At 42.3% G+C, this 25,655-nt stretch overlaps 1 long non-coding RNA gene across 2 annotated transcripts in view; it reads left to right on the top strand.

Moving 5' to 3' along the window:
• LOC103565902 (uncharacterized) overlaps positions 1-25,655 on the top strand; it is a 201,513-nt gene that overhangs the window by 90,257 nt on the left and 85,601 nt on the right. The window contains exon 8 of one of the 2 annotated variants that reach the window (XR_011533934.1): positions 16,815-17,007. The exons of the other annotated variant lie outside the window; for it this stretch is intronic. This is a non-coding gene — a long non-coding RNA (uncharacterized lncRNA). Of the gene's footprint in view, positions 1-16,814; positions 17,008-25,655 lie in introns of those variants that run through there. 2 annotated transcript variants of the gene reach the window in all.

A 25,655-nucleotide genomic window follows, 5' to 3' on the forward strand; every position in this document is an offset into this window, starting at 1 on the left:
TTTATCTCAGCACAAATGTCACCTACTGGGTGTTACCCTGTCAAGCCCCCTGCCATCCCCCTATAGTAATTGTCTGTGGAGCATGTTATTTCCATCCTGCATCTCTTTTACTTTGTTATGTAAACAAAAATTTGTTGCCCCTCACTAGAATGTAAGCTCTGGGTCCCCAGGCCTCATTAGACTGTTTTGTCCATCGCTGCATCCTAAACACCTGGAACAGTGCGGAAGAGGTGGCAGAAGCTCCATGTGTAACAAAGGATGGCCGGGAAGGAAGGCAGTAACAACCTCGCACTTCGGATTCAACAGAGTCCAGTGTGCTGGTCGCTCTCCAGATTCCTTCGGGGCCCCTCTCTGGCAGGCTCTGTGCCTGGGCTGACTCCTCCGCCTGCACTTCCCGGGCCTCTGGGGGGCTCCCAGGCTCCAGCAGGAGGTGGGAGGACAGGAGGACAGAGGGTGGGGGCAGTCTTCCTTGTTCCCCTGACAGCCCCTCATGGGCCCAGAGGACACCACTTCCCCTCCTCCCTCCAGCCCAGGGCTGGGAACAGCTTCCCTCTCGCTGGCCCCTGGGAGCCCCGCATCCCTGGCCCTTCTCTCCTCCCTGTCTCAGCTCTGGAAACGGCTCCATCTCAGTCTCTTCATCTGCACCATTGGGATGAAGTGTTTGTAGTGGGAATTTTGTCGGGTACATCAGGCACCTCTCCTTTTCTGTGTACAGGACTTAGGATTCTTTGGTGTACATTGCGGTGGATTGCATGACCTTTTTCTTTTGTGTATTCGAAAAAATTTTCAAACTGGAATTTTGTAATTTTACATTTTCCTTAGGTACTAAAATAGCAAAGTATTCTATATCTGTGCTGTGTTGTGTGTGTGTGTGTGTGTCTGCACATATGTGATTGCCACCAAGGGAGAACCTTCACTTTGACTGCATGAAATGGAGATATGTTGCAACAACAAACACTATCTGAGACAATACCACATAGGTTAAAAAAATTACAAAACCCAAGACAAGTGAACGTTATCTAAAATTATCCTCTAAATTAATCTATGAATTTAGGAGTAAACAAAAACATTATGAAATATGAGTGAAGGTATGTGGAGGTCTTTTTCCTCTTATTTTTCCATTGGCTTTTTAATACCAATCTAATCTATTCAGGCAAATATTCAGTTACTTAGGAGATTTCTACTAAGAGCTCAGAGCACACAGAAATGGTCTTTATTGTATTCTGCATCTCCATGACCAACTTCAGTGACGGCTTAAGTAATAGTGACCTTTCATTGAAATCTAAATTCAGTCCCTCTATTGTCTCATTCTAGAGGGTCCAAGGACAGGGAAAGCAATTCTTGATAAGAAATGTATTAAATGAAACTTTACTTGAAAAAATATCTTACACATTAGAATGCTTTATCTACTTGAATAAGAATAATCAATTAAGTAATAATAGCTAAACTAAAAAGAGAAAAATCCAAATTCCTCTCAAAAGAGAACACCCGTGCAGATGTCCTGCTGTGGCTGGGGTGCTGAAGACCCAGCTACTGTGGATGCTGAGTCAAATCTGCAGGTGACCCCAGGCCCCTGAGGCCTCATGGCAGGGCCGTCTTCCCTCCTGGGGGGTCCTACTGGCCCAGGGGATCCCCCACACTTCTGGGCCTCTGGGGGCCATGGGAGGAGCAGCTGGAGGAAAATTGCCCCTTGGCGAAGGCTGGAACGAGGCCTCCAACATGGCCAGCCTCTGCCTCTTGTGCTCATTTTCTCTTCTTAGCTCCTCGAGCTTTCTCTCCGCCAACACGGCTGCCCTCCAGCTTTCTTCGGCTCTTTGAATCTGGAAGAGGTTCTCCTTGTGATAGTAGGAAGTGCACGTCTCCATTTCTTGGGCCAGGTCTTCAGCCATCTTCTTGTAGAGGTTGCGAAGCTGGTACGTGGAGTTCATGTCCCAACACACGTTGAGGAGTTTCTTGTCCAAGTCGGAGCAGACCCTTTCCTCCTCAAAGAATTTTCTGTAAAGTTGCGCGACACGTGCATCATGGAGCTCGTGCAGAATTTGAAGTTTGAACTTCAGCTTCTGAATCTCCCTTTCAAGCTCGGCGTTTTCGTGCTGCAAAGATGCTTTCTCGGTTTGGAGGGAGAGGATTTGTCGTGGAAGCTCTTCCTTCATTTGCTTTTCTTGCCACGACCGTCTGGCTCCTTCTTGATGTTCCTCTTCGGGACTTTGAAGGGGCGCGCTGAGGTCAGCATCATCAATGCCCCCCTTCAGATCGCCTTCTGACTGAGAGTCGGCGGGCTTGCCCTTTTCTGCTTCCCTCTTTCTCTGGACTTCCACGTTCCCGTCATCCACTTGGTGGTCAAGGAGGTGAGGCAAAGGGATGGTGTGCAGCGGGTCTGTGGCCACTGATAGGACTCGGCCGACTTGATCTTCCAGGATCGACTGCATTCGTGTGTTCAACTGCTCCAGCCTTCCTTTCTCCTGCTCCTTTTCCTGTGCCGTCTTCTCCCATCTCGGCATGTCTTGGCGGAGCACTAATGGACTTGCTGGAAAAGGAGTGTTTTCGTCCAAATCATTCGTTGTGTTCTTCTGAAGCTGTTCTCCATCCTTCTGGGATGCTTTTGAGATGGGGTTTGCATCAGTTGCTTTGGAAACTTTGAAAGGCAGGCTCTTCAATGCCTTTTCCGGAAGGGCGACAGTGTCCTGAAGTGCTGATGTGCTCAGCATTGTACTCATCACTGCCAAGCACAAGGTTCGTAACGGGAGAGGACTGGCCTCCACCCGAGGGCACTGAAGGGCTTCCTCGGCTCGGTTCTCAGGTCCGGTATTCTCCCCACATTCTCCGCTGACTTCAGCGCGGGCAGAAGACCTTTCGCCTGGAGACTTCCCTCTTCTCAAAGTGTGTCCTGCCTTGACTGTCAAAGCCGCCACCACAGTATGTACCAGGATCTCCCAGGGGAACGCAGGGAGACCTGGCCCCTGGCTCAAGCTTTCCGAAATCACCAGCAGAGCACCCCACAGGTGCCCCAGGATCAGCTGGAAGGCGGACGCGATGGCAGGCAGCAGGCCCTCCATGGCTGGGGAGAGCTCCGCAGCTGTGCCTCTGAGTGCCAGTGTCCTGTGGGCCGCAAGTGACCGCTTGGAACCCTGAGGAGTGTTCCATCTCCAAAGTAAACAGGTGGCTAGAACCAGGGTGGGTCAGTTGGTTGGGGGAGGGGCGGCCAGGCAGGATGTAGGAAACAGACCCCTCAGTGAGCTCTGAAAGTGGAAGGGGCTCTCACTTCTCCAGGCACTGGGGGAGGTGGACAGGGCTGACGGCAGCCTGGCTCTGCCAGTCGGGGCCCACCAGGCCCTAGAGCACACCTAGGGTGGCACAGAAGGGCCAGGCCGTGTCCCTTTCTTGCACAAGAGCAAGTGGTGGGGCCCTCCCTGTGTGAGGCCCACCCTCCCATTTGCAAGTTTCCTTGTGTGCAGGGACGCCTGGGACTGCCCACACAGCTCCCCAGATCTTCCTACTCTGAGGCACCCTCTGTCCTTGTGTTTGGTCACTGGGGACAAGCAAGGGCAGGGACTGAAGGGTGTCCCCAAGGGTATGACCTAAGAGACCAGGATTTCAATTTGAACAACTCAAGAATCATCAATAGGAAATGGCCGGTTAACATTTTATGGATTTCGGTAGAGCCAACATGTCCCTGTTCAGTCCAAGTGTTCCTGGGTGGGAGCTGTTCTCTTAGGGTAACACAGTGATCAGGGCTCCTTTGCTCATGTGGCCCTGCCATCTTCAGTACAAGCCTCCCGAGGTGGCCCTGAGGAGGGTCCCTTCCACCATGTCGTTTTCAGAAGTGGCCTCTGGGCAAGGTGGGGGGGGGGTCTCTCCTTGCTCTCCTGTCACCTTTTCTTCCAAGAAACCACGTGTTGCTGCCCTAGAGTCTCTGACAGGCCCAGGCTCAGACCCTCCAGTCCATCCCTGGGGTTCTGCCATGAGGGGCTGGTCCCTAGTCTCTTTAGGCAAAGGCACGCGAGAGAATTGTCCTCTGAGAGTTGCATTTTTGACATACCCACGGAAATCCCTCGAGGGGCTGCAGGTTAAGATTCCTGACTGACAGTTGACAGCAGTCCTTCTCAACCCTTTTCCACATCATTGCGTCTGTAGAAACGGGGACACGTTTATAACACAGTGGGACAAATTAAAGCTGGTTTGGAGGCAGCTATGAAGGGCTTGGTAAAAACACTTATTTCCTTGCTATCAAATCATGATAGTAAGATAAACATAAACAAATTTAAAAAGCTATGACAGATTGAGTCTTTATAAACTTCCAAAGGAAATCTCAAAACTTAAAAAAAGACATGGAGCAAATTTAATTGCATATTCCTAAGAGAGACAAGCTAATCCGAAAAGATGTCACATGTATGATTCCAACTGTGGGGCATTCTTGGAATGACAAAACTATAGAGACAGTTTCCTTGTGGCTGTCAGCTGGGGGCTGCCCTGAGCCTCGAGAAACCTCTCTCTGGTCCTTGCCCTCCCTCCCTGCATCTCAGAGACGGGAAAGTCAGGGGGAATCCTTCTCATTCTGGAATCTCTCTGACTCTCCGTCTGCTGCATCTCTCCTCTGCTTCCAGCCTGAGAAAGTTCTCTACTTTGAAGGGCTCATGTGACTAGATGGGGCCCACCCGGATGATCCGGGATAATCTTCCTGTCTTCAGGTCCATAACCTTCATTATCCGTCTGCAATCTCTTTTGCCATTTCACAGAACATATGGACAGGTCCTCGGGATTAGGACCTGACCGTCTTTAGGGCATCTTTGAGCACATTACACTGCCTCCTACATGCAATGGCTATTCAATTACCAGCAAGCCACAAGCCCTTGCACTCTGGGACATTCTCAACTGACTGGATTAGGATTCTTGAGTCAAAAAAAATAGGTAGGCTTACTCTCTCAATAAGAAAACCTGAATTATACCAAAACCTTAACATAATTAATCATAAGTAGGTAAAGTTTATGTAGCTATTGCCTTCATTTTATTGTCTTATCAGAAATCTTTAGTTTATGGAAACCACCCAGATACTCATTTGTACTTTTGATATTTCCCCAAGTTACCTCTCAGTTCTCAGTAGGGAACTATAATGTATTCATTATCTTGTAAAGATGTTTTTAAAATGCTAAGTGAGTTTATCTTCTCAATCCATTTTTGAAAAAAGTGCCGTGGATGGTACACAGAATCAGTGAATCAGATGAGACTAGAAGTAGGTTACTGGAGGAAGGTTTATGTACAAAAGGACTGTTTAGGAAGATGCGGGTGTAGGCAGCTGCAATGCATAGGCTCAGTGTGGTAGACAGAATGATGGCCCCAACAATGTCCACCTTCTACTCCCAGAGCCTGTGAGCATGTGAACTTACATGGTGAAAGGGACTTTACAGGTGTGATTAAGGCAAGGGTCTTGGGATGTGGAGAGTTTCCTGGGTTATCCATGTGGCCCCAATGGAATCCCAAGGGGCCTCATAAGTGAAAGAGGGAGGCGGCAGGGTCATAGAGGGAGATGTGGTGACAGATCGTAGCAGAGATCAGAGAGGAGAACAGGTGCTGGGTGGCTGGACTTGAAGATGCAGAAAGGAGCCACAAGTCAAGGATTGCAGGTGGCATCCAGATGCTGGGAAGTCAAAAGGAGACTCCAGAAGGCACCAGCCCCGATGACACCTTAAATTTAGCACAGTGAGAGTGCTTTTGGACTTTCGTCCTCCAGAATTGTAAAATAGTAACTTTGTGTTGTTTCAAGCCTCCAAGTCTGTGGAAAATTCTTACAGCAGCAATAGAAAACTAATGGGCAGTGACCCAGGGTACGTAGAGTCCCATTGTTACCACTACAGGTCTCAAGGCACCAGGGGAAGTCTTCAGCTTCCTTTCTCTGTCCTTATATCTCTGAATGGGCCCAAGTTGTATTTTTATTGTCCCTTCCATTCATCCTCGAAAGATGTCTAATAAGCACTAGGCTATGAGTCTGGAGCTTGATGGCCAATAGGTCAGTGTCCACTGGGGTGGGTATCTAATCTAATTGAACAGAAAATAGTCTATTTTACAGGGCTGGCCCCGTGGCCTAGTCGTTAAGTTCGCATTCTCTGCTTCGGCAGTCCAGGGTTTCGCCGTTTGGAATCCTGGGCGCAGACATGGCACCGCTCATCAAGCCATGCTGAGGCGGCATCCCACATGCCACAACTAGAAGGACCCACAACTAAAAATACACAACTATGTACCGAGGGGCTTTGGGGAGAAAAAGGAAAAACAGAAAAGAAATCTTAAGAAAATAGTCTATTTTAGAAAAACTGTTCATTGACAGCTCCATTCCACAGTGAACCAAGGAGCAAACCCTCAGCACATGCAGAAGGCTTTTTTATTTTTGAGAGAGAGGGGAGGATGGAGAAAGTGAGGGAGAGAGGAATGTAACAAGGGCAAATGACACTTACAGGTTAGAAAAAAGATAAGCCTTGGTGAATTTAGGATCTTGGGGAAAAGTCTACATGAACAGGGAAGTTAAATCTTTCCTTGGGTGCTGACCTGTAGTCTGACTCCCCAGACACAATAATGGGAGAGCAATATTTTTATTGGGACAGGAATTAACCTAAATATTTCTTTTTGTATTTACTTTTAAAGTTGAGCAAGTGCTAGGCAAGAGCCTGCTAGGCATTATTGTTTTTAATATTTCAAGGAAACTTATCCATCTTGAGTGGCATTAGAATTACAAGGAATATTTACTATATAATTTCCTTTTTGACTACACAAAGTCTTGATTATGCAAAATTCCCATCAGAAGATACACACACACACACACACACACACACACACACACTGCTATACTAAAAACAAAAGAAAAAGAAAAATAGAGAAAACTATGACTGGAAAGGGCCTAATTTTGATTAAATTTCAGGGTCTATTCTTTTAAGAGCTCTTTCAGCTTAACGATCAAATCTAACTCATGGATAGCTCTCTGGTGTTCTATTTCTTCTAAGGTCCATCTCTGGAAATTTTGTTTGGGCCCATAAAGGCAATATCTCTGAGGGTAGATGGCATATTTAAGCATGGTCTTTGTCAACACCCCCCCTTTCTCTCTCTATACTTGGCTTCCTTCTGACCATTAACCTCCTTGTTAACCACTATTTCCCTATATCTCCATTTCCTCCCCTGCCTAATTCTCTCTTCCTTTAGTCTCACAACCCAGTCTTCACCATGTTCTGTTGTGTCTGCTCCTTCAATGCATCTCGATTCCATCCAATTCTTTCTATCTCCACTATCAGGGTCTGGTCCAAGTCACCGGCACTTTTCTTCTGGACTAATTCATAATCTCTAACGTAGCTGAAATGATATTTCTAAGACATAATTCTCTTTGTATCATTTCCACATGCTTTCAGCTTTAAGTGGCTTCATTTTTCCCCTCTGGAAAAAAATCAAAATTCCTGAAAAACACTGATAATAGAGCTACCTCTGCTAGATCTTGTCTACTCATTTCCCCAGCCAGATATTTTGGCATATCCACCTTCTCTCCTCCACCTCTGCTCCTGCTTATTCACCATTTTTCCTATTTCTCCTTCTGCTTTTCCCCCTTGTCCTTCGCACTTTTCTTTCCACCACTGACACTCCAGCCATTTCTTTCAGTCTCTAAAAGATGCCTTGCTCTTATATTCTCTTCCTCGGACCTTCACTCAACACTCTCCAAACCCCTGTTTTCTCATCCTTCAAGATTCCATGCCCTCCATTCAACCCTCAGAAAAAATCTTCCTGGCCTCCTCTTCTACGCTTTAGCTTGGGGGTCTCTACTATGTGCCCAAAGAACTCTCAACTTCCCCTTTGGCAGACCATCCTCTTTTGTGATTGTTTGTGGACTTGTTTGTATTTCCCTGTAACTACTTATTAAATGTTTTGTAAATGAATAAATTTCTTAGCTGTTTCAAAGAAGCATGCATCCTAGAACCCCTCATGGGCCACATTACAGGAGAATAGAGGAGTCACCTAATTTAGAAAAGTGTGGGAAGGGTCTAATATCAGGTGTTTCTTCTTAGTGCAAAACTTTTCTTTTACTGTACAAATATTATTGATAACTGTTCTACATTGCACTCTAAAATAGCTACAACATATGGGAAAACTTCTTCTTGATTGGTATGCTCAGAATTTAATTTTCTCCACTCTCCTTTCCTAGCTTAGGTGAAAGCTTAGGTGAAAGTAGAAGGAACTGGGTAGTGTAATTGAACATGTTATGATTCTTATGTAGGGAGTTAAGCGTGCCTGGGATTTCTCAGAAAATCACTGGCTGTGCCTGATAATAACTTTGGTTTTGTCACATGCCTGCATACATAGTTATATTCTTAAACTGATATCCAAATACAGTTAAGTGTGACAACTGTGGGAGTGGTTGCCTGCTTCCAGAGGATGGGATATATCATGAAACAAAAAATATGCAGTTATGTGCCACATAACAATGTTTCGATCACTGATGGACCCCATATATGATGGTGGTTCCACAAGATCAGTACCATATACCCTAGGTGTGTAGTAGGCTATACCATCTATGTCTGTGTAAGTGCATTCAGTGATGTTTGCACAACAATGAAGTGGCCTACCGATGCATTTCTCAGAATGTATTCCTGTTGTTAAGTGACACATGACTGTAATTGTGGATTTTAGGTAGCAATTCCAAAACGATTCAGAATTGCTGATCTATTTCTTGTCTTCTAAACATTCCTGTGTTCAAGATTCTAACATGTCCACACTTAACATACTCCTCCACCCTCCGTTTTTGTGAGTGTTGATATGTTTGGTCATGATTCTCTTCCCTTTGAAAACACAATGTATTCTTCCTTGGTTATTTCTAGAGGAGTAGTTTTCCGTTATGAAAAACAGCTTTAAGTTTAATCCTAAAAAACTTGCTTTAGTAGGTGGAAATTTAGATATTGTTCTTTGGAATCTGTTGAACACAACTCACAAATTTCTGTCATCTGTATCTATTCACATTGAGAGATGAAGTGCAGTTACATCTATTTATAGTGTCACGTCACTAGACATCCTGAATTTTATTTTATTCTGACCGAACATAGTAGATTGTGAAAAAACATACAAGAATATCTTGGTGTTTTCATTATGATTGACTTGCTGTGACACTCCATCCTCCTAATGAATATAATATCACTGTTAAAATGTCCTCATTCAGCAGAAATACATAAACAAGGAAGGGAAGTAATTTAATTTTAGCTTATATTTAACTTTGACTTAGTGGTTAACAGTTTTGGGTGGCAGCCACAGAAAAACAGGCAAATTCCCATGATGCCAGGCTACAAGGCAATTTCTGGCAATAGCAAGCAATTGCAATTTTCTTCTTAGAAAAGTCCAAAAATATTTCATAAGAAGTATTTAAGGTGAAATAGAGGGACATTCTCTTGCTTATGAACATGCATTCTACACACATCCTTTATGGGAACTTCCTGGTTTGTGTGTGCCACAGAGTTCCCTTTTCTCTCTGACGTCAGGAACTTCCTTATTCTGTTGGTCCAGCTGACCAAATCCTGTGGTCATTATACCTAGTCCTTCACATGCCTGCCACTTCCCTCTTTCCTAGCCCCACTGCCAGCACTAACCCATCTTGTCACTCCTCTCTTCTTGATGCCAGAGCAGAGTTGAGTGTCATCGTTCCGGAAATATGGATGTACTTGGTACAGTCCAAATCAGAACTCTAAATGTGTTTCTCTTTAGGAATTCACTTGGTAGAATTCCTCCACGAAGGGTTGAGTAGGTTTTTCCCTCTGCCTTGGAATCAAATCTTCACGTAATAATGGTTGTGTGGAAAGTGAGCTAAACTGACTGGGTAGGGGGTGGTGATTTGGGGAAATTGAAATTGCCTGGGCTTCCAGCACATTCATATGCTATTTATTTGCACTTAGTAACCAAATGAGTTGTGATTTTAAGAAATGTATCAGTTTTGAAACAATCAAAATAGACTATTATTGGAGCTGGCCCAGTGGTGCAGTGGTTAAGTGCGCACGTTCTGCTTCGGCGGCCAGGGATTCGCCATGCTGTGGTAGGCGTCCCACATATAAAGTAGAGGAAGATGGGCATGGATGTTAGCTCAGGGCCAGTCTTCCTCAGCAAAAAGAAGAGGATTGGCAGCAGATGGTAACTCAGGGCTAATCTTCCTCAAAAAAAAAAAAAAAAGACTATTATTGTAGGTATAGTATAGTAATCAAGTCAAAAGTGAATGACAAGGCACAGTAGACTGGCCTCTGAGAGTGGCCTTCATCCCATATTTACAGAGTATTGTAATTCTAGAATTTCGCCGAAGAATAAATGTGTGAAATTTGTGAAATCATGATGACTTGGAGTGATTTTGAGTTTGACTTTTCTTTTTCACCACTCTCACCCCTAAAATGTAGCATATATTTAGAAAGCAGATTTAGAAGAATCTGGTGTTTTATTAGGTTATTCATGTTTTTAAAAAATTATTCCTAAAGGGAAGGTTGTCTATTGAGACTTAATCACTGTGCCTTTGGGAATTTCATGAGAAAGAAAAGAAGTGACTGTATTGGCAGAACCGAATGTACAGGTGGTCAGAAAGGTCCTGTGGCTGCGGAATGAGGATGGATTTCATTAATTAAAATGAAAACTCGAAGTAGAAATCACACAGGAAATAAATCGTTAGAAAAAGTAGAGAGCAGCTTCTTAGGTAACCACCGAGTGATTAAATGGCCCCAAATTGTCTATCACACAACCAAATAATCATTTGGATGTTTTCTTTGATGAAAGAAACCCAGATAATTTGAGGACTAAAAGAAAGGAACAGAGTGGGATGAATAAGCTAGATATAGGAAGAACCTTTATTCTGTAGCCAAATCTTCCTAGTGATGCTTTACCCTTTTTAATGGATGGTGGAGATTAAGTTTTCGCTAAAGATGAAGTCTCTAGTGTATGACTTAAGTCTTTTACTATTCTACTTTTACACTCTACATTTCTTGCCTCTCTAAAAGCAGCTTTACAGAAAGATACCTTCAAAAGTATCAGGGGAATTATGAGTAAAAAGAGGATAGGAAAAACTGAGAAGAACCAGGAAAACTGTGAGCTTGAGGAGCTGATAGTGCAGAAAAAAAAATGCATCTTAGTGCAGAAACATCTGTTCATGGAGGAGAGAAGGCGACGAAGGGTGCTCAGGTTCCAGAAGAGAAAATCAAAGTTAGAACGTCAGGTCAAACTACAGAGAAGGCAAGGTTCAGAGTCTAGGAAACTACATCTGCGTTTAATGGGTTTATGATCCAAAGAGGCAGGTCCATATTACGAGATTCACAAAGAGAAAGATCAGGAACATTAACCGGAATTCCAAGCCAACAAAACTCATTGAAATCATTAAGCACATGAAAAGCACACGATGTGCCAGGAGCTCTGCTGGGTGTGCAGTGCAGAAGGCACGATCAGGGATGTAAGCCAGAATTTTTGGGTGTCCAGGGGCTTCAGTGGCAGGAGGAACAAAGAGGATGAGGTGTGGGTAGGCAAGAGCTGGTAATGGGTTCTAATACTTGCAATAAAAGAAATGAGTCTTATAAGTATTACACAAAAACCTGACTTTAAAGAAAGTAAAAGTGGATTTATCCAACTCTGTTGTAGAAAAGTATTCCTTGTCATTGGAGGGAACAGGAGACCAGAAACCGAAGGAATTGTGTTGACAATATCAAACTGTGTCTGGGAGCTTCTTGAGGAACAGAATGGTCTTAGTCGTTCTAGGTCTCTAGGAACTGGAACTTGGACTGAGTTTTGGTTTAGTAAAGTGTTGATTCTTCTCTACAGCATCTGTTAAAAGTCTTCCTACATGACCTTGGGGGAGCAGAAACAGAATTGAATAAATTAAAACAGGTTCTAGATACACTGAAGTTGTAGAGTATCAGAGTGGCAGCCGAGATGCTGAATTCAGACTGCAGACTTATGATATTTTTTCTTTGTCTTAATCAGCTCAGATTTTTAAATAGCATTGAATTTGGATTCCCCTGGGGGAGAGATGCACCCTTCAGTTTGCCAATTATATGACACAATTGTTTTACCAGCCTCATGCCTGAAGGCATTTGAGTTTTACACTTTCTCACCACCTGGGAAACAAAGAACCACAGTCAGCTGAGAGAATGTCATTAGTGAGCTGATATAAAAAACAAAATTTCAGAAATTCACATAGAATGTTTTCAGATTTGCATTGCTGCCTCAAAACTGGGGACAGATGACTGCATTCTCTTATTAGTTCAATTAGTGTCTCTGGTACCCATCAATAGGAAGTCTAGAACCTCCTTCTTAAGGACCCACCCAATTGTTTAAGGACTTCAGTCACATCGGTCATATTTGCAAACACCGGGATTTCCAAACACCATCAGAGACTGAGGACACAGCTGGTTTACAAAGTTCTCTTGGTGCCAACTCACAGGCTTAAGCGCTTGTTTTCCAAACACAACTGCTGAGGCCAGATTCATCAGCTGCACGCTGTGCTCAAACCAGCACTTCTTCCTCCTCTGACAGCTACTTCCAGTTCCTTCACAAACCCTGAGTCCTCGGTCAGACTCACTATCCTTTCCAGGTAACTGTCTTGAGGGCCACCTTGGTTGACCCAGAAGGAGTTTTCCTAATTTCAAGGCTCTGGGAGCAGATTTAGACTATTGGTACCTTCCCTCCCAAGAAGACTCTGGATTCTTCATGTAAAAACACTCATTTCCTCACAGGTGACAGCTTTGCCACCTGCTGTTTCCTTGAACAATAAACCTTGCTGGAAAAACAAAAGCTTCTTTTTCACCCTCATGAGCCCGTCACCTACCCTATGTGGGCCTGTTCCCCTTATTCCTTACCTTGGCTTGACTAAAGAAGACCCTCAAACACCTCCTAAAACAGAGAAGATTTGCTTCTGGGTGACTTCTTCGGATTTATTTTTAAACCACATCAAGCATCCTGTTTGCTTCCTGCACTGGCACCCTACCTACTGCATTCACATTTTTCATATGAAGGTTTGGATTGACTTAAATAAAAACTCATGGGGCTAGCCCAGTGGTGCAGTGGTTAAGTTCGTGTGCTCTGCTTTGGTGGCCCGGGGTTCACTGGTTTGAATCTTGGGTGTGGGTATATGCACCTCTTATCAAGCCATGCTGTGGCAGGCATCCCACATATAAAGTAGAGGAAGGTGGGCATAGATGCTAGCTCAGGGCCTATCTTCCTCAGCAAAAAAAAAAAAAAAAAGAGGAAGATTGGCAGCGGATGTTAGCTCAGGGCTAAGCTTCCTCAAAAAAAACCCACAAAAAAACCCCAAAACTGAAGTATAAAAAAATTTGTTTGGAAAGATGATGAGATCTAGTAATCCAGGCAAACTCTGTGAAATAGTTCCCTGAATTATAAATTATGTGAGAGATGCTGTGGAAGGTGAGTTCTCAGAAGGCTCTTTTTTCACCAAATATAACAGTTAGGTCAATTGCCAGAACTTTGTAGACGGGGAGCTGCTTTCCAACAGGGATTCATTTATGCTACCTCCTATTTTACACAGAATTTTAAAATTTCAAAGAAGCTACCTTGGGAAGACTCTAAGTAGGAATGGTCAAATCCTGGCCAATTAAAAAAATTTTAAAAAGTCAGTTTTACCAATGCAATTCCATCTGATTGAACTGAAAAAAGTAATTTATCACAGTTGGTAAAAGGCAACCCTTTTGCTAAATTATAAACATGTTACCTACATAGAAATATCATCGGAATCATACGCCTGTTCTCTTCCTGATACACTGCAAGTCTGACCTTTGCAGTTCAACGTTCAGTAAAAAGACTTTAGGCCTAGGGCTTCTACTGCTGGGCATTTAAATAATTAGGTATAGGGTTGGCCTTGTGGCTGAGTTGTTAAGTTCGCATGCTCTGTTTTGGTGCCCTGGGGTTTGCAGGTTCAGATCCTGGGCACGGATCCATTCATCAAGCCATGCTGTGATGGCGTCCGACATAGAAGAGCTAGAATGAAACAGCTGGGATATAACAACTAGGTACTGGGGCTTTGGCGAAAAAAAGAGGAAGATTGGCAACAGATGTTAGCTTAGGGCCAAATTTCCTCAAAAAAAGAAAAAAAAATTAGATATAAAAATATTTTAGAAAAATATAAGCATTTATGATTTTAATTGAGTTTTCTTCAGCTTTGACAGAAAGCAGATTTAATTATGGCTTAATTTGTGTGTGCTCAATAGAGATCTTGTTTTTAAAATTTTAATTGTTACTTTGAAAATGGTAAGAGATCTGCTTGGTCAAAAACACCAATGACTTTATTTCATTTTTCCTGAGATTTTTAATGTATATATATGTGGGGGAGTGGAAGGGGGGAGAGGGAGAGAAATGGAAATGAACTTTATTACCATGTAAACAAGCATAAATGTTATTTTTCTGCCCTTTCTGCATAAATTGCAGGCAGCATACTATATAAATTGTTCTACATCTTTTTTTGCATTTATTAATATATTTTGCAGATAATTATATAACAGTATACAAGTAGCTTCCATATTCTTTTTATGGCTGCATAATATTTTATTGGATTGTTCCTGATTTTATGCTATTAAAAAAATGCTTCGGTGAGTAACTGTGTACATATACCATTTTACATATGTGAAAGTATTTCTGTACAATAAAATGCTAGAATTGGAATTGCTAATTTCAAGAGTATTATGAATTTCTTATTCTTGTAGATGTTGATGTTGCCCAATCACATTCCATTAGGGGTTGTGCCAAGTTATAGCCTTGCCAGCAATTTATGAGAATGCTGATTTTTCCACAGTTTAATCAACACCGCGTATTATCAAACTTTTGGTTTTTTATCTACCTGACATGTAAAAATGAGGTATTTTTAATTTGTATTCCTTATATTATGAAGGAGGTTGCACATCTTTTTCATTTATTTGAGACCTATTTATATTTCCTTTTTGGTGAGTTATCTATTCATTTCCTTTATCCATTTTTATTGCTTGTTTTCTTGTTTGTTGAAACATACAGTATATTTTAGGGATGTTAGGTCTTTGTCTAAAGTAAATTTCAAATATCGTTACCGATTTCTCATCTGTCTTTTGATTTTGCTTATAGGTTTTTTGTTTTTGATTCTCTGGTTCATTTCGTTTTATCACACAGGTTTGATTATGTGGTTGAATTGATCGGTCTTGTCTTTTAAGACTGCTGGATGTCGGAGTCATAGTCAGAAAGGGCTTTCCTTGTTTTCTTCTAGTACTTATGGCTTTCTGTTTTTATTATTTCAATTTTTGGTTCATTAATGGTTTGTTTTGGTGTTCCTTGTGAGATTTGAGTTCTATTTTAATTTTTTCCCAGATGGCTACCCAGTTGTCCCAACAGCTTATATTAAATAGCTTGTCTTTTCCCTATTGATCTGAGTTGCCATCCTCATTCCTCTTATGTATTTTGGTCCATTTCTAGACATTCTATTCTGTGATTTGGTCTTTTTATTCACGGGTCAGACAATACTGAAAAAACTGTTAAGGCTTTGTAATATATTTTAACATTTAGAAGGGCCTGTGCTCCTGCATTGTTCTTCTCTGTTATAGTTTTCCTGGCTATTTTTGCCTATTGGCTTTTTGAAAAATGAACTTCAGTGTTATCTAGTCTAAAAAAAGTCGTTATTTATTATATTAAAAGGATAAAAAAAATCTTGTGAGTAATTGACGTTTATATTATGTTGAGATTATTCTCATGCTAAAACCAAGTATGCCTTTCCTTTTGCTCAATTCTTCTTTTATGTCCTTCAGAGGGTTTTAAAATTTTCCACCTTAGTTTTTGTTCATTTCTTGCTAAGATAATTCCTGTAATTTTGGTCGCTATTGCAAATGGGACCATCTCTTAAAGGCTGTTGACGCATGGAAGGACAATTACAAATTAAAAGTAGGAGGTTTAATTCTCCATGTTGAAAATAAGGGAAGAATTTCCCTGCTCTCCTTTTTCTTAGAGCATTTACTTTAGAAACTTCCACTTGGTAGTACTTTCTCTTCTCTTTCAAGTGTATATAAATTCTTTTGAAAACTAGATAGGCCTTTCGTGAGCTTTTCGATCCAGGAATGCCCTTCACAAGAACTCAGGAACCATCTCCTTTCTATATAATAAACATCCAAGGAAGACAGTGCCCTATCTCTGAGTTTCAGCAGGAGGGTAGGAGCCTAACTTTAGGTGACTGGGCTCCACCTTGTGAAACTACTTCCTATTACAAAGATATGAGAAGTTTGTTTCTCCTTTGTATACAGTCAGTTCACTAACACAATAGGCACCTCAGTTGCCAGTCAAATTTAAGATGAACTATGTGAAATAAAATGGTGCTGTCAAGTCTTCTGACTTAAGGACTAGTTATTGCTTATCTTGAGAACATGTATCTAATGAGTCGTATCCTCCTGGCTATGCAGGTGAAAAGTGAGATTTCTCTTTGTCTTTGCAATCTCTTACTATATTGCCCATGACGTTCATTACATTCTAGTTTAATGCTTATTTAATAGTAAAAGAATTTTCTTGTTCTACCTCATTTGTGGTGAGGCTTTCTGGATTGGGAGAAGTTTTCTGTTTTGTTTTTGTGAGTAAGATGGGCCCTGAGCTAACATCTGTGCCTATCTTCCTCTATTTTGCATGTGGGACGCTGCCACAGCAGTGTGTATGTCCGTCCCAGGGATCTGAAACTGTAAACCCTGGGCCACTGAAGTGGAGCACGAGAACTTAACCACCATGCCACCATGTCAGCCCCAAGATTTTGTTTTTAATTATATTTCCCCAATACTCACTTGGGAATTGTGCCCCCTTTCCTCCTCCCTTTTCATATTCAGGCATGTCGGCAAAACCTGTAGCTGCCATCTTGAACCATGCAGATGACCTTGCAGATGGGAACCACCTTAACGTGGCTAAGATGTTGAGGAAAAAGATAGGGGGAACCTTGGTCCCTGATGACTATGGAGCCACGGTAGCAGCCCTGAATTGCCTATCGTTTATGTGAAAGAGAAATAAAATTTTCTTGTTTCAGCCACTGTTATTTTGATTTTTCTGTTAAATGAAGCTGAAACTTATTCTAACTGATACACTGCCAGAAAGAATAACTTCAGATAAAATATAGCCAAATTGGCTTTCTTATTTAAGCCTCCTCCGGCATTTAACTGTTTTTTTGCTTACATCCGTGTAAGTCAACCAATTTAGTTATCAAGACATACTTTTGTAACTAGTTTATTTTTGGTCTTTTACCATGAAGCCATTTGCTCAAATTTAAATGTTCTCTGAGTGCTTTTCTGACTTTAGAAAATGACTAAGATGAACTTTTGATAATACATGTCTTTATCTTTATGAGGTAAAAATACTAAACTTTGGTCAAATTTTGAGCATCAATCCTCCATTTATGAATATGTTGGAATGGGCCAAAAATGTGCTTACGGGAAATCTTGACCCTCTCATCAGCTCACTTCTGTGCAGAAGTAGCTAGATCTTCTACTTCCACATGGGATGGGAACATTCATCAGCTTATGTTAAAGGATGTTAATTCAGTGTTAACTTGGCTGATGATTAAAACCCATCATTCTGTCTTATCGAAGCACCTGAGAATGTCTCCAGGCACTTGTCAGGAAGTATAACATTAAATTCACAACCACCCACTATGCAGCAAAAGCCTGCAGAGGAGGGTAGTAATTATGGAGGACAGTTTGAACAATATGCAGTCGTTCCTTTCCTCAGATGGTCCGAAATCCATCCTTAACTTAAACAGATCATGGCGGGGCTGCTTATCTAGATTCCATTGCTTTGGTCCCTTATACAATGGCTTTTACTTAATTATGTTTTGTTACTATGACTTCTGCCTGCATTTAAAGATATTATAAATAACAGCTGTGTGAGCTTATAATAACTGCTGTAAGCCTCTTATTGGGTCGATTATTCATTGCATGGCATGGTGTTTTCTTTACGAGGTCACGCGTCACAACTTTCTCTTTGGTTTCTTTACAAAACTCTGTGCCTCTGTTGAGTGAGTGACTGGTCAATTTTTATTGAACAATTGGTTTATTTTTATGGCCATTGCATTTTTGTGTGGTATATAATGTACTAAGTCTGATGACATCTTTTTCTGAAATGAGGGACATCGAAATAAATACTTGGCTTAATGTAGCTTCCCCTTTCGCACTTTCAGATTTTGTCCATCTTTTTCACCATCTCTATTCCAGTGACTTTTTTTTCCTTGGCTCATCTCTTTGGCCTGTCCCTTTAGGGGTAAAGGTAAAAAACCCTGGCTGGTTCATCTTGTTTTTCTTAGTAGAATTAAAAAAAAATCCATTTCTTTTTTTAGAGTGGGGAAGTTTTGTTGAGCTTTTAGGAAAAAGAGCTTCAAAACTGCCAGTCTTTTAGAATGATTGTTTTAAGAAAAATTAGAATGTCTATTTTATTTCTCAGGCTAATAATTTAGTTTTTTTTTTTTTTTTTGGAAGACTGGCCCTGAGCCAACATCCATGCCCATTTTCCTCTATTTTATATGTGGAACACCTGCCACAGCATGGCTTGACAAGCAGTGCCATGTCCACACCCAGGATCTGAACTGCATGCAGCTTAAACTCAAATGAAACAAAAAGACATGTAATGAAAAGTCTCTCCCAACCCACGTCCCAGCCTCCAAGTTCCTTTTCTTGGAAGTTGCCAATGTTATGTTTCTTTTGTACCCATATTTTTGGTATATTTCTTGTATAAACAAATACATATATTTTATGATTTTTACATTGATTTTGACATGTATATGCATATGGTATATGGTAGTATATGGCAGTATACTGTTTTTGACAAATGGAAAAAAACATTTGTGCTGCCTTTTCCACTTGTGAAAAACAGTACAAATAAACAGTATATATAATAGTATACTTATATATGGAGAGTTTTCTCCATTTCAGTATGTAAAGTGCTTCCCCCATCTTTGCTGTGTTTGCCAAGTATTCTAGGGGTATACTTTGATTTATTTAACCAGTTCCCTATTCATGGTTATTTTGGTTGTTTCTAATCCTTTAAAAAAGTTATTAATACAAGCAATATTTTATTGGATAACCTTGTACAGAGCCAATTTGCCTACTTGAGTATATCTGTAAGATAAAGTCCTGGAAGTACAACTTTTGGCTCACATTGTCTGTGTATTTTAAATTTTGATGGGCATTGCCAACTTGTTGTCCATAGAAGGAGTACTAATTTATATTCCCCCAGCTATTTTTGCCTTCCTTCTTAAATGAGGCCCTCAAAGCATGAAATGGCTTTATATCATTTGAGTGCTATATAGAATGAACCATGGAAGGCTTTTGCCCTCAAAAACTAACAGTCAAAAGATATAAAAATTTTTTTCCAAACACATATATATTTTTTAATGGGCCGTTTTGCTTTTTGCAATTATTTTCTGGCATTTCTTTGCCTAGCCATAGAAAAGTTAGGAAGAGTGAGTGTAGTGAAACAGGCAGAAACAGTTAGAGAAGTAGTTCACAAATGATTGTCCTCCCTCGCCTCAGGGCCCATCAAGCTGTCACGACATCTCTTGCCCCCGGATTTAAAGAGGCCCATGGCTACCGGTTAGTCCATCCCTGACACCACGCAGGAGAGGAGGGTGAAGAGAGATGAGCTGGAAGTCTGGTGTCTAAAAGCGGAAGCTTAAACATAGCCTTGCTGAGGAAAACTTTCCAAACTACAAATTACTCTTGACTTAAAGAAAAAAAAGTCCCCATGTAGGATTCTGATGTGAAAGAATAATAAGGTGATTTAAAAATAGCATCCTATGCACTGGCTGGCAAGAACCATGAAGAAACATCTAGTCTCAAGGGGAGGGGGTTTGGGGGGCACTGGCACCACGGCTCTGTCTCCAAATGGCTCTAACCTTGTTTTTGCCCCTCCCATTTTACCTGCTAAATGGAAGGACAAATATGCTTTTCTCTTTGTCAAAACAATGTCTCAGAGAGCTTAAGTGCTTTGCCTGCAGATCCCACAGTGGAGATGTGGCTGAGACCAAGGAGGAACTTGAGGAGAAGGTGCTACCCGCCTCCCGCAGGAGGCCCCAGGAGGCCATTCTCACTTTTGTGAGAAGCTGGAACTCTGCCCTCCCTCCACACTCAGGGCCCTCCCTGCAAAAGTCAGTCCCACACTATTATTCTGACTTATTCTCAGATTCATCCTTTCACAGAATCTACTCTCCAACAGGCCGACATTAGATGCTCATCTGGAAACAAGCTCTGTTCTTTTCCACCTGTGTCTTTATGCTCTTCTTGTGCCTAGAAGGTTCTTTACTCCATTACTACATGTCAAAATTCCAGCGCACTGTGCATTCATTAAATTTTCCCTAACCCTGCCCGACAAGTTCCATGTCATCTCTCCCTTGGCCGAGCATGCTGTACTTGGTCGTACTTCTCATCAGGCATTCCTGGTAAAGCTACATGTTTATGAATTTGCGTCTCCTCTTCTCCTGCGTTGGATCGTAAGCCCTTTTATGGTACAAACCATTATCCTTATGTCCGTTGCCGTGCCTGACTCACTTGAGGGAGTTACACACGCACACACATACACACATATGAATGTGTTTAGCATATGCATATAAGCCATTATGATTGAGGTCAATGAATGAATGAAAAAGTGTAACTTTCCTCCTATAGGTTGAATGGCAGAGGACATGTGTGGGGCCTTCCTGAGTGCAGGGCATTGTGCCCAGGTTGCACAGAGCTTTCAACACCCTCCTGAGATCTATGAACACCACCCTTAGGCAACATACCATCACACTTTTTTTCTTTAAAGATTGGCCTGAGCTAACATCTGTTGCTAATCTTTTATTTTTTCTTCTTCCCAAAGCCCCCCAGTACATAGTTCTATATTCTAGTTGTGAGTCCTTCTAGTTCTTCTATGTGGGATGCTGCCTCAGCATGGCTTGGTAAATGGTGTTACGTCTGTGCCTAGGATCTGAACTGGTGAAACCCTAGGCCGCTGAAACAGAGCACAGGAACATAACCACTTAGCCACAGGGCCGGCCCCCATCACACGGTTTTCAGTAGGAGTATGGCAGGGATAAATCTGTCTTTTGAAAGCTTACCTGGGAGATAGCCTGGAGTATGGCTCAGTATAGGGAGGGTCTGGACCCAGGGAGAATGCATTAGTCAGTTAGGGCTGCAATAACAGAGTACCACAGACTGGGTGGTTTAGACAAAAGACGGCTTCCTTTCTCACGGCTCTGGAGGCTAAGAAGTCCAAGATCAAGGTGCCGGCCATTTTGGTTCCTGACGACAGCTCTCTTCCTGGCTAGCAGATGGCTGCCTTCTTGCTGTGTCCTCACAAGTCAGAGAGAGACAGGGAGTGAGCTCTGGGCTCTTTTTCTCTTCTTATAAGGACGCTAATCCCATCATGGGGCCCACCCTCAGGACTTGATGTAAATCTAATTACCTCCCAAAGGGCCCACCTCCAAGTACCATCACTTTGGGAGTTAGGGCCTCAACATATCAATTTTGGGAGGACACAAACATTCAGTGCACAACGGAAAGGAATTAGGAGACTCCTTAATAGCCAAGGCATTAAATAGTAGGGTTAGAGTTCAGGTCAAGGTAGTCATGGTGGCAGAGATGGCTCCTAGAGATGTTTTGAGAGGCAAGTGAATACTGAATAAAAGAGAGGAGGAATACAACTAAGGGTTAGAATTAAAGATTAAAACTGTCAGTGTAGAGACAGCCCTGATGCCCTAGTGGTTAAAGTTTGGTGCACTCTGCTTCGGTGGCCCGGGTTCGGTTCCTGGGCCCAGAACCACACCACCTGTCTATCAGCTGCCATGTTGGCTGCCGGCTCACACAGAAGAACTCAGACCATCCACAACTATGTACTGGGGCTTTAGGGGAAAAAAGGAAGAAAAAGGAAGACTGGCAACACATGTTAGCTTAGGGTGAATCTTCCTCTACAAAAAAAACAAAAAAAGCGCAAAAAAACACAGACTGCTGGGTTCTCACCTCCAGAGTTTCTGCTAAAAAAAAAAAAACAATAAAAATCCTGTCAGTGTAGTAATTAAATACATAGGCACAAGAGTTGAACTGCCTGTGTTCACCCCTCTAACTGTGTGATGTGGGGCTAGGTTCTTAAATTCTCTGCACCTCAGTTTCCTTATCTGCAGAGTGGGAATAATGATTGTACCTCCCTCATAGGGAAATTGTGAAAGTTAAATGTGATACTGTGTATAAATCACTAAGAAAAATGCTTGCCCTTTAGTAAGACTCTGTAAACTCTGGATAGTATTTTATTACCTACAGTAACTGATGATAGTATTTGCTAACTTTTAGAAGAATTAAAATTGCTTATTTCAAATTGGTAACATGGGAAACCCTAAGGATCAAGCATTTGTGTTGAGAGCCTTTATATGAGTTTTTCTTTGTAGACACATTTTCATTTATTTTTTTGTTTCAAGCACTATGTTATTGTATAGTCTTAATTGGTAATATTTGTTGTTTATTTTCTAGTTTTCAGAGAATAAGATGTAAGAATAACAGACGAGAATTTTTATTAAATTTTTTCCAACTTAGTATTTTTAGCACAGTTGCACGTTCATATCATTAAAAAAATAAAATTGTATTTTCTTATGGAAAATAGCAGTTCCACACCATTCTCCACTCCCCCCACTGCCCAGCATCACTTTGATCACTTGACTAAGGTGGAGCCTTAAAGTTATTCTTTTCCCCTTTGTAAATAATAATAATTATTTGCGGGGAGGGGGGGGGTATTTTGAGATTATGTAACTCTCCCATTTCTCATGACAAACTCTCAATTTATTCTTTTTTTAAAAAATCAGTATAGACACATATTTTCTTATTTTATTCAACCGATTCACTAGCTATTTTGATACTTAAGTTGTCTCAGATTTGGGCCCTTGAGCCCCTTCACCATGGCTTCTGTGTTCTTTTGATCTCACCACATCATTTTTTTTGAGCACTTCTGCACTTTCTGGAAGGAAAAGATGTTCCAGACTCATCTTGTTCTTTCCCTGCCCCAGGCCTAAAGTCAATCATTTCTCCAAGGGGTCCTGATTTAGTGGAGAACAGTTTGTAGAAACGAAGATTGGGGTTTAGGTGATGCTCACTGCTTTCCTCTGGGGTCACTCTCCCAGACTCTCTCAGTAGACAGACACACATAGGTGCATTTACGTGTGTATGCAGCTATATTCATCTATCTGCCTGCCTATATCTATCTACCCAACTTTCTATCTACCTATCTATCTGTCTTGAAAATCATGAGTTTACCCAATTATCTTTCATTCCAATTAAATCCACAGGACTCATTTTCTCCCCTTCCATAATTGTAACTCCTTCAAGAATGAGAGACTGGGCTTCTGTTAGCCTTGATAAATGGACTTGTTTGATCAGTCTTTGTGTATGTAATCAATCTTCCATTGCCATTCCCGCTCTTTTTCCCCTGCAGATGCCCTCTTCAGCCCACTGAAGCTCTGACAGCCCACACCCAGGCCCTCATCTCCTCCCAATACCCCCATAGGTTCAGTCCTTATCGCTAGCACCAGCAGTCCCACCCCCCTACACACCTGTGGACATCTACCTTGTTTGCTTTACCTAATAGCTCTTGGACTAAACTGTTCCAGAAGGAAAGGGGAAGGGGCAACACAAACTTTTTGCATTCTCTTAGGGCATTTTGCTGGTGCTATTTCTGCCATCTCCAGTAATGAGACTTTACTTAAGTTGACTGGTTGGAACAATTTAGCACACCCAGACACGTGGCCAAGCTTCAGGCTGCACTCAGACACGAATTCTTGCTTTCAGTTCTCTCATATTTCTCTTCCTCCCCATCAGCATAACAGGAAACTAAGCTGTGGGTAATTGGCTAGGTCCTCCTTTTTCTTGTAATGAGCATTAAGTTAGTGGTAATGACTAAGAAGAGGGTTACTTAAGCAACAGTTTCAGATCTTGTTCTAAAGTTTTTTTGTCTCCAACTAGGTTTCCATCTCAAATTCATTTAGGTATGAGATTGGAATTTGACTTCTTTAATGAATTTCCTTGCTGCGCCAGCTACCTTAGCCTTTTTCTCATTGGTTTTAGGGTGTGATACAGAAATATGTCATGCCTGTGCAAGAGATGCTAACATAGTAAGGGACTTTTGGGGCTTTGTACATGCTGTTGCGATTTCCTTCTGTTGACAGAGGAAATTCCCCCTACGGTGCATGTTCCCTCAAACATACAACTACAGTACAACAAGATAACGACTTTAGCGCCTCTACTTTGAAAAACCAGTCAGGAGCAGCAGGGTATGTGTTTTCCTTTTTTTCTAGGTAATAGTAAGGGGCGTTAGAAGCTTTGGCATTTCCTAGGAATGGATTTTGCAGAAACTGGCTTTTGGATGTCAGGAAGGCACCGGCTGTGTCCAGGTTCTAGTGACAGGATCTGTTCTCGTAGCCTATCCTGGTTGCCTTCCAGGAAGAGGACATCTAAGATGCCCTCTGAATTCATGACAGTTGTCCTGGTGGACAAAACCTGGCTTCACGTATTAGGGAAAGCTTGCCCCTTCTCTTCTCTGTGTTGTCTTCTCCTGCTTGTTTCTATGGCCCATCTGAGTCTGGGGAAATAGCCTACAGTTCTTTTAGACAGAAGATCTCGTGTGACAGAAATAAAAACTAGGAGCCCGGTTGGAGGTGGTATTGACGTGGATTAAGGCTGCCCCAGCTAGAGAAGCCCAAGGTGACCTGGCCTACATGCCAAACTATAGGACCCAGTGGACTTTTTTTATGGTATGAATTAGGACCGCCCCAGGGAGAGAAGCCCAGGGCATCCTCACCTACATGCCGATCTATGTGGCCAGATTCGTATCTAAAGTTATATGACCGCACAATAACCAGACCCCATCTGCACTGAAATCATTTAATGACTTTTCACATCATCTTTTCTTTTCTCCAGTAAAAATAAGTCACGTACCCATGCCTTATAAAATTAGCCCTAACCCTCAACTCGGGGCAGCAGCAGGAGCTCTGACTGCCCACGTGTCCTGTCCCCATGCAGCAGCAGCAGAGAGCTCTGACTGCCCATGGGTCCTGTCCCCACGCACCAGCTCTGCCTGCCCATGGGTCCTGTCCCCATGCCAGCGGGGGCAGCAGCAGCTTCTGCCTGCCCATGGGCCCTGTCCCCATGCCAGCGGGGGCAGCAGAAGTGGCGGCAGCAGAAGCTCTGACTGCCGATGGGTCGTGTCCCCATGCTATTCCACACTATTCTCTAAATAAAAGAGCACTACTGCCAGATCTTGAGAGTCTAAGAAATCTTTCTTTCGACTCCTCCGCTCACCGACCCCGCATCATTTCTGGTGGCCCGTACGGGGACTTGCTTCATCGGCTTGTGAGCTCGAGTTCTGGTAAGTGCCCTTTTTTCCTTTCCTTGTGCCTTTCTCTTTTTCGAGGATGGATCTAAATTCACTTCTCCATCGGGAACTTTCTTGGATGGCTGTATGAATCCACGTTTGCTGCCCATGGCTACTCTATGGGGCAAACTGTGGCATTCAGCTTGAAGAGAATCAGTACCTTAAGCCTCAGGGTGATGAAGAATGAATTCATCCATTCCTTCCTGACTCTATCTCTAATAGACAAATTTTACGTGGGCGCGGGTCGGCCACTTAAGTCATTAGGACGGCCGCCAATCTCCAAGACTCCCGTGGAA

The sequence above is a fragment of the Equus przewalskii genome, chromosome 27, assembly GCF_037783145.1.
Source record: "Equus przewalskii isolate Varuska chromosome 27, EquPr2, whole genome shotgun sequence".
Taxonomy (NCBI): domain Eukaryota; kingdom Metazoa; phylum Chordata; class Mammalia; order Perissodactyla; family Equidae; genus Equus; species Equus przewalskii.